Source organism: Ornithorhynchus anatinus, chromosome 10, assembly GCF_004115215.2.
Source record: "Ornithorhynchus anatinus isolate Pmale09 chromosome 10, mOrnAna1.pri.v4, whole genome shotgun sequence".
Classification (NCBI taxonomy): domain Eukaryota; kingdom Metazoa; phylum Chordata; class Mammalia; order Monotremata; family Ornithorhynchidae; genus Ornithorhynchus; species Ornithorhynchus anatinus.
The window spans coordinates 46,239,384-46,254,323 of record NC_041737.1 but is presented as its reverse complement, the minus strand read 5'-3'; the positions used below and the strand labels follow the sequence as shown (position 1 = coordinate 46,254,323).

Sequence of the window (14,940 nt, the reverse complement as noted above, 5' to 3'; positions counted from 1 at the left end):
AAAATGTGATCATCGTGCATCCCCTCTTGACTGGTTTTTCCAGGAAAATAGAATTAGGTACCAAAATAAGGGGCAATTTACATAAATGGGACATTTGACAACACTAAGAAATAGTATGGCCTAGTGGCAAGAGCACAAGAGTCAGGGGGATCTGGGTTCTAATCCCAAATTCACCACTTGTCTGCCGTGCGACCTTGGAGAAGTCTATTCACTTGCTCATTGTGGGCAGGTAATGTGTCTGTTTATTGTTATATCATACTCTCCTCAGAGCTTAGTACAGTGCTCTGCACACAGCACTCAATAAATATGACTGACTGACTTCTCTGTGCCTCAGTTACTTCAACTGTAAAATGGCATTAAGACTGTGAGTCCCATGTGGGGCACGGACTGTGTCCAACCTGATGAACTTGTATCCACCCCAGGGCTTGTTAGAGTGCCTGGCACAGAGTAAGCGCTTAACAGGTACCATTAAAAAATGCCTTAGATGCCGGAGTCAGGGCTCATGAGTTCGAATCCCAGCTCTGCCACTTGTCGGCTGTGTGACTGTGGGCAAGTCACTTAACTTCTCTGGGCCTCAGTTCCCTCATCTGTAAAATGGGGATTAAGACTGTGAGCCCCACGTGGGACAACCTGATTCCCCTATGTCTACCCCAGCGCTTAGAACAGTGCTCGGCACATAGTAAGCGCTTAACAAATACCAACATTATATGGTATCAATACATGCTGACTGGAACAACATGTGAAGCCACATGATTCTGTGTTTTAGGTATCTTTGAGGGATGGCATTGGCTTTCTTACATACTCTAGCTCATCTTCTCATTTATTTTGAATTCCTACTCTACAGGTTGTTCTCCTGCCACTATAAACCAGATTAAACTGGCCTTCTGTGATTCTTCAGAATAATACATTGCCTCTGTGAAAGGCCTACACCTGTGATTAACTTTGTTTAGTAATAAGCTCAAGGGAAAGCCAGCTGAGATGCCCAACCCACTCTGCTATGATATTTGCATTTCATATCAAACGTGTCTATAATAATCTCTCTGGTAAATGGAATCCAAATTTCCATATGAACTAGAAATGCCAAATTCTTAATAGCTTCCCTAGGGTTTTGCTTCTTGCAGTGACGCCTTCAGTGATTTCATTACAGTTTGAGCTTAGTAAAATTACACAATTTATGCTTAGAAGCATGAAACTCTTAGTGTTCTTCAGTCTAGTTCTGATAGTCTCTAAATTTTCTCTAAATTTCTTTTAAAAATCATATATAATTGTAGGATAAGGGAGTTGATTTCTAATCCAGGCAAATATTATTTTAAGCCCTATTGTAAAGTTGGTTCTATTTCAAAGTATTAGAATAGCACATTGAACAGTTCTATTCCTTCTCATCTTTGGCTCTTCATTACAACCCTGACTTTCTTCTATTGATTTCATCTTTTTTTTCCTCCCCCCTTCTCCTACTCTGGGGAAAAGATTGCTTCAGTCTGTCCCATTTTGGAGAAGAACATCAAAGGTGGTCTTTGAGTTCCTGAATTTACATTTTGGTTCCCACAAGACATTATTTATTAAGTCATAGAGGTTTTGAAAAGCTGTCAGGTATCTGAGAGGGTCCTGCTACTAAAGTTTCTTGGGCGGGCATCTAATGTGAAATAAATCATCTTTGCTGACACACGTTACATTTCTGTCGCTTTAGAGGTCAGACACCCATTGGTGGCATCAGGTTCCTACTGCCCATGGCATTTTATAACTGGGGCAGGGACTGTCTTAGGGCACCATGTCAGTGCTTCTCGAGGTTCCCCTTGTAGTTTGCTGCCACCATCCCATGAGTCTTAGTTTTGGCACCCCTAAAAAGCACGGGAAACATTCAGTGTTCGGCTACTTGATTCTGCTTCTGTCCCCCTGAGGGCTGGCTGCTGAGTTGTGGAGGAAGGTCACATGCCCCGCTCCCCTCTGGGATATGAGGTCTCCAAACTGGCAGGTTCCAAACACCTGCTGGCCCCCTCTTATAGCCAGCATTTACTTAGCTAAAGGTTTCGACTACAGCAATAGTTGTAGTTAAATAACAGAGTCTTAAAGTAGAATCGCGGCAATTCGTGTAGTTAAATAACAGAATCTTAAAGTAGAATCACAGCAATTCATTCAGTCGTATTTATCGAGCTTTTACTGTGTTCAGTTGGGAGAGTACAGTATAACAATAAACAGTCACATTCGCTGCCCACAGTGAGCTTGCAGTCTAGAGCAACTGTTGGACAACGTTGAGGAGTGTGGGCCTGGGAGTCAGAAGGAGCTGGGTTCTAATCCCGGCTCTGCCACTTGTCTGCAGTATGACATTGGGCAAGTCACTTCACTTCTCTTTGCCCCAGTTACCTCTGTAAAATAGGGATTAAGACTTTGAGCCCCATGTTGTACATGGACAGTGTTGAACCTGATCAGCTTGCATCCCAGTGCTTACCCCAGTGCTTAGTACTGTGCCTGGCACATAGTAAGTGCTTAACAAATACCCTAACTCCCACCCTGCCCCCAAAGAACAGAATCTTCAACTGGAAACAGGAATAACTGCCTGTCTTTGATTTGGAATTTGTCTCTAATGTAACTCTCTGGCCCCAGTGCTCCATTTCCCTCAGCGCTTGAGGAAGCAGAATGGAAGAGTGGATAGAGCATGGGCCTGGGAGGGAGGAATTCATGAGATCTAATCCCTGCTCCTCTACTTGCCTTCTGTGTGGCCTTGGGCAAGTGACTTCACTTCTCTGTGCCTCAGTTACCTCATCTGCAAAATGGGGATTAAGATTGTGAGCCCCTTGTGAGACAGGGACTGTGTACAATCCGATTTCCTTGTATCCACCCCAGTGCCTAGTACAGTACCTGGTACACAGTAACTTCCCTGGTACTTTACCCTGATGACCCTCAGCCTTCCTGATCCATCCCAATCTTCCTTGCCTAGGAGATTCCTGGTTTTCCATGCCCGTGCCCTTCGGATACAACTCTCCCCGTGCCTCTGGGGTTTCCTGTCACTTTCTTAGCTCCCTCCTCCTTGGCCAGATCCTCCCTTGTAATTAGCTGGACTTCAGCCGATGTTATCAAATGAGTGGTCTACATCCCTTGCAAAATCATTTTCTTCTTGAGAATCAGTCAGTCCATCAGTGGTATTTATTGAGCACTTTCTGTGGGCACAATACTGTACTAAGTGCTTGAGGGAATACAATATAACAGAGCTGATAGACTGCCCCCTGCCCACAATGAGCTTAGAGGAGGGGTTAATAAGTATTTCTGTCTAAAAGCTGTGGCCTTTTCCTCCTTTTCTAAGCTTGGTAGGGGCAGGGAGTATGTTATTGGTATATTTTACTCTCTCAAGTGCTTAGTACAATGCCTTGCACACAGTAAGTGCTCAATAAATATGACTAAATGAATATGTGTGGGGCTGTTCCTTCTGGTGCTCCACAAGGCCATATTTAGGTAGATAACTGCAGCAGGGCTGGAATTTGTGCAAATCTATCTTGGTTCTTTCTGAACCATTTTTGAGGATTGGAAAATACCCATGATACATCCTTCCAGTTATAAATTTGAGCTGCAGAATTTCAGAAACAGAACAATAAATGAGATTGAAAATCTAGCCAGTTATAGTATTTCCTCCTGGATTTTGATAGCTATAGCAAAATCCTCCATGCGGGAACATAGTCTTCTCATAATTCCTGTTAGTATCACAAATTATCAACATTTATCTCTTGCTTCATCCCCATGGCAGGGAGACTGGGCTGCCATAAAAATACTCTATACAGAACTCATCTTTCCCCTCCCACTTTTTCCCATATCATAGTGTAACTTTGGTTGCAAAACATTAAAAATGGGCTTGGCATGAGCCAGGGAGAGAGAATGCACTTGTCAAAAATTCTTCCAGGAGCACTCTCCTACCTCCTTACATCTGGGTGCTGACATTTATCTTCACACTCAGTAAAAGCCCCGAGGATTATAGTTTTCTGGCCAAAGGGCCCAGCTGGGGCAATTATGAGGGGAGCAGGGAGATTTTTTTTTCCTCTGTCGCCCATGAGGAAGGTTATGTTGCTAGTGATTCTTTTCCTTCTCTCACCACTACATCTCAGTTTCCTTAGCTGGATCAAAGCCTTATTGAAGGCATATCTCTTCCAGGAGCCCTTCCCAGACTAAGCCTTCATTTCCTCTTCTCCCACTCCCTGATTTGCTCCTTTTCTTGGCCCTGCCCCCCACTCAGTCCCTCAGCACTTATGTACATATCCATAATTAATTCATTTTAATGTTTGTCTCCCTCTCTAGACTGTAAGCTCATTTTGGGAAGGGAACGTGTTTACCAACTCTGTTATATTGTACTCTTCCAAGTGCCTAGTACAGTACCCTGCACACAGTGAGTGCTCAATATATTGACTGATTGACTCGTCTTCCTCTACTCAACTGTGGATTTCTTGCAAGGCACAGTTCTAGGTCACTCTTTTCTCACACTGTGGGAATTCTCTCTGGGAATTTATCTGTTCCCATGGTTTCAGCTTCCACCTCTAGGCAGATTCCTAAATCAGCACTTCCAGGCCTGTTTTCTCATTTGCTTTTTGATCTTGGATTGCCTGCCTCCAGAACCTCTCCATCTGGATGACCTGCTAACACCATTGATCCTATATGCCAAAAACAACTCCTCTTCCCTCTTGTATCTTCTTTTCTTCCATTGCTTTCCCACTGCTGTTGACAACACCCCCATGCCTTATAAATTCTCAGCATTGGGGACATCTCTGATTCCTTTGTCATCCTCTGGATGAATCTGTATTTACATCTTTCTTATTCTTCATCTGTAAGAGTTCATGATTTTCCTCTACCTCTTCGGCCTTTTAGAGTCCTTTTCATCTAACAGATGGATTACTGCAGCAGTTTCTTTTGTGGGCTCCATAATAATAGTAATAATTAATTTTGGTATTGGTTAAGCCCTTACTATGTGTCAAGCACTGTTCTAAGCTCTGGGGTAGGTACAGGGTAATCAGGCTGGGCCCAGTCCCTATCCCAGATGGGGCTCACAGTCTTAATCCCCATTTTACAGATGAGAGAACTGAGGCACAGAGAAGTTAAGTGACTTGCCCAAGGTCACACAACAGACAAGTGGTGGAAACCAGGATTAGAACCCACATTCTCTGACTCCCAAGCCTGTGCTCTTGCCACTAGGCCATACTGCTTCTCCCTGCCTCAAACCTCTCCCCTCTTTGGTGTTCTTTCCTGAATTCAAAGCTGACCTTGGATCCTCTTCCTCTCTCCAGGATGTTTGGGGTGGCAGGAGAGGCTAGCTAGCCCTGTAGTTCCATGCACAGAGGGTTGTTGACAAGCCAAGGAGGGGAAGGCTCATTTGCAAACCAATTTCACAAAAGCAAAGCCATCTTTCTAACCACCTCTCCCTCTTTCCTGTTTACCTGAAATATGTATTCTTTTAGGTGAGAAGCAGCGTGGACTAGTGGATAGAGCATGGGCCTGGAAGTCAGAAAGATCTGGGTTCTAATCTCTGCTCCTCCACTTGTGTGCTTTGTGACCTTGGACAGGTCATTTAACTTCCCTGTGCCTCAGTTACCTCATCTGTAAAATGGGGATTAAGATTGTGAGCGACACATAGGACATGGACTGTGTCCGACCTAATTAGCTTGTATCTACCCTGGTGCTTAGTATAGTGCCTAGCACACAGTAAGTGCTTAACAAGTACCATTATTATATGACTTTAAAAAATACGTAATAAAATTTAAAAGTCCCACTTGTGAAGTAACTTTTTATCACCTAATGTTTACACAGAGTTGGACTACTTTCTTTTAACTGGATTGGTCAAATTCTCAGGATGCCTAGCTTTGGGTGCTTCTCCTTCCCGCATAGAATGTAAATAGTGCTGGGTAAATGAAAATGATCCCTAGGCATTTGCTTTCTAGGTTGCTCTACCCTCATCAACTTCAAAACATGTGTGACTAACACCACATGCAAACTTGGCTGGATGATTTTTTTTTTTAACCAAGATAAATCCATTGAGCTGTCCCTTCAGTTTGGGTATTGCAATACTTGAACAGCCTATACAAATTTGCTCCCCACCCCCAAAATGTTTTAACCTGATAAATCCCTGCAACAGCTTTGACTGTTTTATCTGGTGTTTGACTTTAATTAAGGTCTCTATATAGATATCAGCCTTTTTTCACAAATTCTGTGACATATTTTAGGATTAGTGACCAAATATCAGCTATGCACATCTCAAACAGTGTCCATCTGAATTGAAAATAAGCCGACTTTGTAGCATCCTACCTCACAAACTTTTTAATTAACTGGCTGATGCTGTTCCTGGCTAGGTTCGAACTCACGATTACCCAATTAATTGAGACCCCTGAAATACACTGTGGTCAAAGCATATGGGGGGAAACTTCAATTGTCTAGATAATTTGCATAGGTGGACCCATACAGAAATTTAATTTATCATTTTTAAAAACCTTAAACTAGTCATAGCCACCATCCCCACTTGGTGACCTGAGCCTGTTGAGTAGGTAGTGCTTGAAGTGAAGAGTAGGCAGGTGGGTGATGGAGGGAAGCAGGGGAGATAGAGGGGAACCAAGGAGATTAGGGAAAGAGATGAGAAAGAGGTGGAGGGGTTGGTAGAGAAGTGGTGAGATGGGGGAGAGACACGGCCGGACAAGGAGAGGTATGGGAGAAGGCGGGATGGGAAAACGGGGAGCAAGAATATTCCTTGAACATGCTCAAAGTAAATATCAGCACTTCTTTCTTTGTTCTTTATGTGTTTTAGCTATTATTAAATCAAGATAACTCTTTGAACAATTTAAACTGTGAACCCCAGGTGGGACACTGACTGTGTCCAACCTGAAAAGCCTATATTTACCTCGGCACTTAGAACAGTACTTGACACAGAGTAAGTGTTTAACAAATGCCATTAAAAAAAAAAAGAATCTGAGAAAACTGCTTGGTGTGTGTTTCCTTGCTGATGACTTACCTGTTGACTTACTGTTGAAAACTTAATTTAGTCTTCCTTTACCAAAATTTTAATCACATTAAATCATTTGGTTCTAAAACTCCTCTTTCTGTCTTGTTTAATTTTCACAGACAGCTGCTCTGGGAACTGGAAGGTCTGTGCTTTGACCTTGGACGTTTCATTGCATGGATTCACTGGCCTGGGAATGGAGGTAATGTTGTTCATATTCCTTAAATTTGTAAATATGGTTGTGGTCTGAAATGGATTTGTTCTGACTTCTGCCTTTATGCAGTACCAAGAGTCAAAAACAAAAGTAGTCTACTTCTTAGGATGTTGATTTCCAGCTTTGCACTGTGTCCCATTTGAAGGCCAAAAGATCTATTTGAATGTAGGGGACCGAAAAACTCCAGACCAGCAATTTTCTCTGGCTCTGGGCCCAGAGTGTTCTCATTTCATTGTGAATTGGCTATTTTCGTTTTCTTTGTAGTCTTGTCTCCCAGTGTCCTGTTCTTCTGAGACGGTCAAACCAGTATCACTAGACACACTGGCTTCGGTATTCACGTTGGATTTCGTAAACGATCCATTTTAGTAGAACTATTGACTGTTAAGGATAGCTGGCATTATTTCCAGGGAGTGGTTGTGGAAGAAATATTGATACCGTTTTTTTTTCTGCCTTTTCAATGATCAAGCCGGCTTCCTTCTACACCTCACACTGTACCTCTTGAAGTTCTGGTCTCTTTTCTTTGAAGCCATTTACAAAATAGAGAAGGAACCAGAGGAGTACCTTGGTTTTCCTAGTACTTCCTTGCTTTATGGGATTTTCAGGTTCTGTTTTCATGATTTTCTTTTTAAAGGCAGGCACCTTCCTAGATACCCAACCCGTGCCCGGCCGCAACCTGTGGCTCCACTGGTATTTGTTTCAGGGGGTGGGTCTGGGGACCTGAGGCCGAGTTCTGTTAATGGCCTGTCTATTTGCTTCGTCCCCCTTCGCTGCTGTCTCCTCCATCTCTCCTCCTATTGGCTGCTAAGGTCTGGCCACTGAACTTTCCCAAACTTCATGCCCTTTCCTCTCTGTTTGACTCAGTGACAAGAGGAGCTGAACATAGGCACAGCCAATCCAGTAGAGTATGAAAGGGGCAAGGCATGTGCCATCTCTAGGGGGCCTTGTCATATCACATGTTCTAAGGGCTGAGAGCCAGCCCTTAGATGTCAGTGGCTATCCCGTATTGTGACCTTGCCAGTGGGCTACCCGACATTTGCTTAAATCCCCAAGGAGCTAGTCTGAAACCACCACCGAAGAATTCAAACAACACATTATTGGCAAGCTACCAGGAGCGTAAAACCTGGATTGGCTGTAGATGGCACAGTTAGCTTCTGGGCGAATTTCATTAATGATTTCTTTCGAAGTACCATATTTAACTTCCCACGGACAAGAAGTGCAAGATCCACCAACATCTAAACAAGTGTCTCATTTGTAAAATGGAGAGACTGAGGCACTATGGATTTTTGTGAGAAGTTTGAATAAGGGAAATGCTGTACAGCAGAAAAACAAGGTGGTAGTATTTGATGCAATCCTATATATTATATAGGGTTACATATTAGGATTATGGGATAGAATAATGTCAAGTGCACCTGGCAGTCCTTTCACTTTGCAGAGTTGAAAATCTTTTGCGTCTTGATTACTGAATAATTGATACTCTTTCCCAAAACCGTCATACCACCTCGTTTTCCCTAGTGCCGTCACTGAGCAGGTGAGATTGCCTTTTCCAAGATGTAGAGAGGCCCAATGTTCTGGGATACCTGTTTCCAAATGTTGGGAGGTCCTTTGGGGTCCTGTGCCCTCTGACTGACTCTGCCCTTTCTCCCAAGTCAGGCTGGTCATAGTTGGATGTTACAATTAGATGGTGCAAAGGACATTTCTAGGCTTTATTTTGAGCTGGAGATACTTCCTTTCGAAAGACAGAGACTGTTCAGTAATCAGGTTTAGGATGATCAGGATAGTGGAAGCAAGACATTACTGATTTTGGGGGGCAAATGTTCTTTTTTTTCTCAATATGATCTTTAGTTTTCCACAGTTCATAAAATGTGGAGGGTGATCTTTGCCTTAGGGAGATGTAAGGATACTTTAAGGCCATATGAGACCTCAGAAGGAAAAAGGATGAGGAAACACAGGACCCCCTACTAAATAATACCCTTTGAACAAAATGGAAGGGGTCAATTCTGGGGAATTGGAAGATCTGTGCCGTGACCTTGGATGTTTCATTGCATGGATTCGCTGTCCTGGGAATGGAGGTAACGTTGTTCTTATTCCTTAAATTTGTAAATATGGATGTGGTCTAAAATGCATTTTTTCTGACTTCTGCCTTTATTCAATAACAAGAGCCAAAAACTTGGAGTTTTTTGTACAAATAATTTTGACTTTGGGTTGTTGAAGCTGAAGGAAAACTTTTTGGAGAATTTTGTTTTAAAGGAATTTTAAGGCGGTTGGGTTTTTTTAGTATCAATGAATCAGTCATATTTCTTGAGCACTTACTGTGTACAGAACACTTACTAAGCACTTGGGAGAATACAACACAACGATATAACAGACAAATTCCTTGTCCACAAGGAGCTTACAGTCTAGAGGGGGAGACAGACGTTAATCTAAATCAATTACAAATATATACATAAGTGCCGTGGGGCTGGTGGGCAGGTGAACAAATGGAGCAAATCAGGGTGATGCAGAAGGGAGCGGGAGAAAAGGAAATGAGGGCTTAGTCGGGGAAGGCCTCTTGGAAGTATTGTAGGGGCCTGTTACAGAGACAAGAAGTCAGCAAGGGTAGGTCTGAGCAGAGCCAGAGATTAGAGGGAGAGGGTTTTTAGCGCTCACGTTCCAGATTGGAGGCAACAGGGGAGGGAGAGGGAGCAGAGCAAACCAAAGAGATTTTAGTTTTGCAGGCAGCCAGGGTCTGGTCTCTCTGGAGCAGATTTTTGGTGAAGGGCAGTTGGATGCAGTACTTGAAAATGACCACTCAGAGTCACCCTTGAGCCATATTTATTTTTCACCTGTCCCAGAATCGTGGCCGGCTGATTGGTCACTGTAGCCTGAGTTGGGGAATAATAATAATAATGTTGGTATTTGTTAAGCGCTTACTATGTGCAGAGCACTGTTCTAAGCGCTGGGGTAAACACAGGGGAATCAGGTTGTCCCACATGGGGCTCACAGTCTTAATCCCCATTTTACAGATGAGGGAACTGAGGCCCAGAGAAGTTAAGTGACTTGCCCACAGTCACACAGCTGACAAGTGGCAGAGCTGGGATTCGAACTCATGAGCCCTGACTCCAAAGCCCATGCTCTTTCCACTGCGCCACGCTGCTTCTCAGGAAGGAAAGGAGTAAAATTTAAGCAGGGTTTTGCAGACTGGGGGAATGGTAAACACGGTTCCTCCTTCCCCCCGGCATATTCTGCCTCTTCAGAGAGTTGAGAGCACTCCTGTCCCCTATGTTATCAGCTTTGCCTTAGCTATTTCTCCATGACAATTCCTACTCCCTTTCTAGAACTGTAAGCTCCTTGTGGGTAGGGAATATGTTTGCCAATTCTCATAATAATAATGTTGGTATTTGTTAAGCGCTTACTATGTGCAGAGCACTGTTCTAAGCGCTGGGTTAGATATAGGGTAATCAGGTTGTCCCATGTGAGGCTCACAGTCTTAATCCCCATTTTATAGATGAGGTAACTGAGGCACAGAGAAATTAAGTGACGTGCTCACAGTCACACAGCTGACAAGTGGCAGAGAGGGGATTCAAACCTATGACCTTTTACTCCCAAGCCCGGGCTCTTTCCACTGAGCCACGCTGCTTCTCTATTTCTGTTGTATTGTACTTTCCCAAGCGTGTAGTACAGTGCTGTCCACACAGTAAGTGCTCAATAAATGCCATTGATTGATGAACAATTCATCTTGGGGTCCTTGAGTCTACCAGAAGCAGAAATACAGCTACTTCTGGTCCGAGGTACAGAAACTGTATTAACTGCACTGTAGTCTGACACGGTCCCTGTCGTGCATGGGGCTCACAGTCGAGGTAGGTGGGAGAACAGGAATTTAATCCCCATTTTACAGATGAGGAAACTGAGGCATGGAGAAGCTAAGTGATGATGGTGGTATCTAATGCCCCATAGTTTCTTTATGGTGTTCCCTAAAGAGAGGGAAAAGCTCATGGAAGCTAAGTGATGGATCTTCACTTCATTTGGAGATTTTCAGCAGGGACTACGACTGTGTTTGATCAGATTATCCAACGCCTATGCCGGGGTGTAGCACAGTGCACGGAACAGAGAAAGTGCTTAACAAATACCAAGAGTACTATAGTAGATTTCAACATTTATTTATGTCAATTGCAAATTACATACAAGCCTTGTGCACATACTTTTCAAATCCTTTTATTTATTTAACAGACTTATATGAATGTATTTGTCCTTGGGGAACAAGCCATTGAGTCCCCTGGATTCCAGACAGTCCTGAGGATTTTACAATGGAAACAGATGAACATATAATCAACCATAGCTGAATTTGAGCCTATACGTGAATGAAGTGTGTGTGTGTGTGTGTGTGTGTGTGTGCAAGGGTGGGGGAGATTAGAAAGAAGACTGTAGAGGAGATGGACTTCAGGCTATGACTTGGAAGATGGGAAGACTCCTTTAATGGGAGGGGGACTGAAACCTGTTCTTCATTTGAGAAAGCTTGAACAAAAGTATGTGTGTGAAGTGGAAGGAATCATATACAGCGCTCATCAGGAGGGGATGGAGTTGAGAAAAGAGTTCCAAGCCCATGTTTCTGATTCTTTCTCTCTCTCTCCCTCGCCACCCCCTCTCCACCTTTTAGTGCCAAACCCTTCTTCTGTACTCTGTTCATCCCTTCAACTTGAACATTGCACCAATCTTCCCCTCTTTATGTCCACCCTTTACCCACTATAGTCAGTCTCAAATACTGCAATCATAATGACCTTCCTTATCTATCACCACTTCTCCTTTCATCTTTTCTTTTTTTTTCAAGAAGGTCCAAGCCCTTCATGCATAGTGCAGGTTTTACAATGCTAGCAGCATTATGACTAGTAAAAATACCTCAAGATTTGGCAAGGACCTTAATTCTGTTCTAGAGCCCTAGACAATTTTGTTATAAAACAGGTCTTGTTCACAAGACAGTAAATAAAGGGCTTTTATAAAGCTCCAGTGCACACAGGAAAACATTCATATACTCAGAAATATCAATTTTTCCTCCAGGTATACTTAAAATGAACAAAAATGCTTAAACACAGAACTACATAATTTTGCCTCATCTAAATTCTCTTCCTACTATGAATTCCATTCCCGGAACCCAATTAAAGCTTGTTCCCTGAGTCTTCCTACTTATCCAAGTGGACGCCTAAATGAAATTGACCATTCTGGGTTGCTGTGGTCTTCCAGAAGGAGAGGCTCACCAACTCAGCTTGAACTCTCTTGAAGACCTTTGTTCTTCCCTGCAGAGGGGGAGTGGATGGAGGGAGAGAGAGGGAGGAAAGCAAGAGAAGGGAGAGGAGAGGAGAGAAGGAAATAGAGGAAGAAAGGGAGAGAGAAGAAGAAGAAGCTGGGAAGGGAAATTTCCCACACGGTTTGGTCCCAGTGTATAAACCAATTCATATAAAATATCCCTAAACACAGTCCTCCTATGGACACATGGTGAGCCCCTCCAGCTCCCAAAGGACATATAGTAGAGCTGATATGCACCATCTCTCCTCCTCTCACCCCATAGTCACTGCCTCCAGTAGCCTGATGCCCCATTGGATACCCCAAACCCAAGCATACCCCCTTAGCCCCTTTACCTGGTGCTTTTTCATTCTCTTTAAGTTCTCAAATCTGTCCTTTGGTGGGTTCAAGTAGCTGGGCCCACTTTGGCAATGGTAGAAAGGTGAGAGCTGAACAGGCCCAGCTGGTTTCTGGAGGCAGCACGACCTAGTGGAAAGAGCACGGGCCTGGGAGTCAGAGGACTGGATTCTATTTTCGACTCTGCCACTTGCTTGCTATGTGACCTTGGACAGGTCGTTTGACTTCTCTTTGCCTCAGTTTCCTCAATGGTAAAATGGGTATTAAATCCTACTCCCTCCCACTTAGACTGAGAGTCCCAAATGGGACAGGGACTGTGTCCAACTTGTTTAAGTTGTATCTACCTCAGTGCTTAGAACTGTGCTTGACACACAGTAAATGCGTAACAAATATAGTAAAGATAATAATTGAAGGGTTCCATCTTCAGGAGACAGCCTTGCTCATTGCTCCCTTTTCAGGTTGCAGTGGAAATTCTGGGTCCCAGATCCTCTCAGTGGGTCTGGAAAGGCATTCAGCTCCCTCACCCCCACTCTCTTCATATCTAAAAAAGGCCTCTTGGGAGTTTTAGGCCTTCCTGGCTTACTTCCTAATTACACATATGGAAACTGGAAGGGTAAATGAATCTAATAATCTCAGAATGATGCTGGGATAAGGTGGGGACTCCCATCTGGATATCTGGGGGGAATTGGGGGTGTCTTTCCACACTTACCTTCTCCATGCCATTCCCAACTCCAGCTAGGTGGAAGAAATGGTTTCCCCTTTAAAAAAAAACCTCTTTTGGTGCCTGGAATCAGGACTAGACTTTGTGGGGAGCAAAAAAAAAAAAAAAGAGCACCTGTCCTCAAAATCTTGGGCCATCTCACTGATGGAGGAAGGGGATGCCTTCTCACCATATACTGTTTACACATTATCATCTTCCTGGGGAATTAAGGCCGGGGTATGAGGGACTCTCCCATCCCCTCCCTCCCAGAGGCGCAGAGTTTTTTTATGTGCTTACTCTGTGTCAGGCACTGTACTAAGCTCTGGGATAGAGACAAGGTAATAAGATGGGATATAGTCTCTGTGCCACGTGGGGTTCCCAGAGTCAATCCCTGCTTTACAGATGAGGCCCAGAGAAGTTAAGTGATTGCCCGAGGTCATAAAGCAGATCAGTGGCCAAGCTGGGATTAGAACCCAGGTCATCTACTTCCAGGCCTGTGCTCTTTCCACTAGGGCCCCACTGCTTCCCCAGCAGCTTTGAATCACATCCAGAGTCACGTAGCAAGTCAGCAACAGGAAAAGAAACTCACATAAGCAGATTATCATTGTGGTACTCCTCTGTTTACTTGGCCCTGCAAAATCTTCCAAAGGTGAAGGAGAATGCTGTTGATGTGAACCCCAGGTGCTGCCAACAGTCCTATGCCATTTGGTGGGGTAGAGACACAAAGCCAACAGTGGCCTGGATTGGAAGGAGAGAGGGACCAGCCTTTCTCCATTCCTCTATCTCTTCCCTTTTCCCTTGTTGAATTTGACCGTTGCCTTGGCCCTAGGGGACCACATCTGCCGACCAGGTCTCTCGCAGATACTTTTTGGGGTAAGGGCTTCCTGACTACTGATTAGAGGAACAGCAAGCCCAGACCGCAAAAAGATCCAAGGGAGACGGAGACACCTCTCCCCATCTCAGTGGAGGGGAGGTGAAAGAGTGGTCCCTCTGGGTCTCTCAGCATGGCAGCAAAGGCCCAGGTGAGAAGGAAGAGCAGAGACCTAAGGAAAGAAAAGAAAGAATGGTAAGTGGCAGGGAGTTATGTGGGTTCCTGTTGGGGAAGGGTGGATGTGAAAATGGCTAAGCATTATTTTTCTGTCTCCTGTCACTGTCTCTGCCTCTGGTTAGAGCAGAGGGGGATACCTTTTTTCATTCATTCAATCATATTTATCGAGCATTTATTGTGTGCTGAACACTGACTAAGCACTGGGGAAAGTACAGTACACCAATAAGCAGACACATTCCCTGCCCACAATGAGCTTTTTTTAAACACCATAGGGTTAGAAATGACCTGAAGAACTGCCCTGCTGGACTCTATTCTTAGAAATCTCCAGGGCAAATGAGCAATCCAGTAGTATTTCTTGAGCACTCGCTTTGTGCAGAGCACTGAATTAAGGGCTTGGGAGAGCACAA

At 44.0% G+C, this 14,940-nt stretch overlaps 1 non-coding gene across 1 annotated transcript; it reads right to left on the bottom strand.

The window, feature by feature from the left end:
* Window positions 1-14,313: 14,313 nt before the first annotated feature.
* Window positions 14,314-14,441, bottom strand: MIR129 (microRNA mir-129). Its single transcript, NR_034624.1, has one exon. It is a non-coding gene; the product is annotated as a microRNA mir-129 (primary transcript).
* Between the last annotated feature and the right edge of the window lie 499 nt (window positions 14,442-14,940).